Raw genomic sequence first — 3,512 nt, forward strand, 5'->3', positions numbered from 1 at the left:
TGATCACGATGAATCGAGGTGGTTGACGTGACCGATCGCCGATCGTGGCCAATTTGCGGCCGAATAGCTTCTCCTCCGCAAACGTTGTCGGTCCCCGATAAAAGGAAGCCTTGGCGCAAGCGCATCCCTGGCTGAGGCCACGTTCTCGTCGTGGACGAGTTGGCGCCTGATAACTATATTTGTTGGCTTGTTAAATTCAAGATGCAAAAAAATAATCAATAGTCATTAAAGCTTGTAATGAAAATGGAGTAAGTTTTTACCTGGGGGAGATGAGCCGGTCGCCAGACCGCCTGGAGTAAGCTCCGGCCCGCCGGAGATGGGTGATGCCCCGAAATGTGGAGGAGGCATCCCTGGATGGGTGGGCGCGTCGTGGCGGAACCAACCAAGCCACAAATTCGACCCAGCAGCGTATTTTTGTTGTTTGTTTACCTTTTGTGTTGTTTAGTAATGACACTTGTATTTAAGTCCGATTAATTCGCTAGCCCGGCGTTGCCCAAGGAAAGGCAGTTCCGTTACAAGCTGTTCTGTTATTTTTAATTAGGGTAATAAATTTGCATATTGAATTTACAATACCATGCAAGGGTTCAACAATTAAGAAACCTATTTACAGATCTAACAAATATACAAAACTGTTTAAGATGATATGTTTAGACTTGTTGAGACGAAATCAATCTACACATTTCAGTTCTGTTTTCGTAATATCACACCTTTTACAGAAAATAAACAGAACATTTTGAATATTGTTAGCACCTTGGTTTGACAGAGAATAACTCAAATGTATTAATAATAAATTGTGTTGCAGAATACCGCGTCCAGCGTTCCAGCAGAGCTTCGCCTCGAAGCGAATAGCACTGACCAAACTGATCGAGGATGAGATGATAACGCCGCAGCATGAGATTCTTCGTTAAATAAAGGACTGTAAGTCTAATAGAAGAGTCCTGTGTACATGGGGCATATCTTTAAGTTATTACAAAAATCCAATAAAAATCCTTTATTTTAACAGCCTGGTGGCGTACAATCCCTGCCAACAACAATACCGCCGGTCCTGTGGACAGCATCATAGCAAACTCACAACTGTAGCGTTTGCTCGGCAGAAGATACTTTTATTAGCGCCATCTGTTGGTCGATCAAATGTCGAAAGGCGGCGTGACCACTGTAGCAAGCGAAGGTCGGCTAGGGCACGAAAGATCGGGTGAGAGAGCAACAGAGGCATTTGTCAACGGTCTCCCCTTTTCCCCTACTTTCATATTGGGTTACCGCCACTTTTCCGGCATCATCTTCCAGCATTCCTTTTTTGGCTGCTGAAGTGTAGTGTCACCTATCTTTTTCTACTGGCGGGCAGATTTTCGATGCAAATTATTCGCGAGTGTTTAAAGAGAACACGATTTTGGTTATTGGCCACCGAGTCGTGAACAGAAGGTGAGGAGAGAAGAAGAAGAGGGGAAAGCATAGGCAGCGTAAATTTATTGGATAATTTTATAGGCTGCAGTTTGTACCACTCGACGGCCCCAAGAGAGAAGAGGAGCAGGCTGAGAAACGACGCCGGCGCAGCAAGCTTCTTGGATCATTCAAGCGCCTGGAGCCAAATCCCGCGGACATCCTCGTCGTCCCGCTCAGCAGAGCTGGATAAAAATGTTCTTTTAAATTTATGCGGTTACGCTACGATAATTGCGGAAAAAGGGAATTTTCTAATTTTAAAATAAAATTATTATAAAATTGGCCGCAGCTGGCATGCTATGTAATATAGGGTAGCACTTGTAGAAGGGCCGCTCATAGCGACCATAGGAAGGATGGGCAAACTAGAGCCTCCAGAACACCAGGAGTGCTGAGCAGGGGCCAGTAAGCCAAAGAGAGATAAATTTGTCCTCAACTTTATTTGTGTGTTGTCTGCATTTTTGTCCTGGTATAAGCTTGTTGTTGCACGCATTCATTTATGTTTAAAAATTGATATTTGTGCAAAACTTGCTTTTGATATAACGGTTATTCGGATAACTGTATTAATGTTTCGAGTATACAGATTTTTTTCTCGTATGCTTTGACACGTGTTTCTATGCATTTATTTCTTATCTGCTCTTGATCTATGGTCCCGTTAGGATTTTAAAGAAGACATAGTCATCCGTTTAATATAAAGTTGATATTTGTGCAAAGTTATGCATTTAGATTTTAAGCTCGACACGTTCAGCAAAAAGTGATTTATTTTATGCCGCGTGCACTCGAGTTAAGTGAAAAGGAGAAGACTCAAATTAAAACAATGGCGGAGTGTGGCGTTAAAGTGGGCGAAATTGCCAAAAGAATTAATAGGCATCGCAATACAATTGGAAATTATTTAAAAAGCCCTGAGAAATATGCGCAAACGAACCGCAAGGGAGCCGTTTCGAAAATTGGCAACAGCTAAGACAATGAGTTGTTCACAAATAAAATCGGAATTGCAGAATAGGCAGACAAAGGGTGCAACAGATTTGCAAAAAAAAATTTTAACCTGCAGTATGATGCAAAGGTGCACAAACCAAAGCTCTTACCAAGACATAAGAAGGCCAGGCTTGCCTTTTATGAAAAGTACAAGTTTTGGGAAAATGAATTTGACAAAGTGATTTTTAGCGATGAGAAAAAGTTTAATTTGGACGGCCCAGACGGTAACCAAAAGTATTGGCGGGATCCTAGGCATCCAAGATAGACTTGCCATAAACGAAGCCATGGTGGTGGCTCTCTTATGGTTTGGGCCGCTTTTAGTGCTAAAGGAAAGTCCCCTATATGCTTTGTACCAGGGCGGATAAATGCGCAAGTGTATACGGATCTCCTAGAAAGTGTCCTTATACCATTTGCAGAAGAGTTACATGGCGAGGACTGGATATTTCAACAGGTTAATGCTCCTATACACGTTGTGAGGTATACGAAGTCGTTCCTTGATTCAAAAGAAATACCCCTACTACAGTGGCCAGCAATAAGTCCGGACTTGAACCCAATTGAGAACTTTTGGGGCATCCTGTGAACGGAGATACTATACCATATTAAAATAATAATTTTAAGTCATTTTGTTAAAAACAAATCACTTACTTTCTTAACATTTTGAGTTTTTTTTTAATTTTTAATATCAACTTTCGCTGAAGAATTTTTTCAATTAAATTTTCTATGTATTAAACATTTCATAATTTAAAAAAAATCATGTTTATCAAATTTCAATACCAACTACCTATTTAAAATAAATATTGATAAAAAGTCCGCCAAGTAATTCTATTAAGAGGGTCTCTAAAGACTTCGCTTTAAGATTTCACCGTGAATATTTATTCTACAAAGTCCAAATTTTTAGCAAGTGATCGGTGTTTTGGCGATCTTTATTTACCCAAAACATCTGAATTATCTCATATAAAGACAGTGACTTTAATTTCCGAAAACAAAATTGTCGAAAAATATTATTTCGCTCTTGTTTTCTTGTGCTGTTCTTTTACCGCTTACTGCTGCATCTGTTTCAGTGTTGTTGTTGCTGCATACCGCGAACAATCACACAAACTCAT

The sequence above is a fragment of the Drosophila serrata genome, unplaced genomic scaffold (genome assembly GCF_035046125.1).
Source record: "Drosophila serrata isolate PLE 108 unplaced genomic scaffold, ASM3504612v1 contig_293, whole genome shotgun sequence".
Taxonomy (NCBI): Eukaryota; Metazoa; Arthropoda; class Insecta; order Diptera; family Drosophilidae; genus Drosophila; species Drosophila serrata.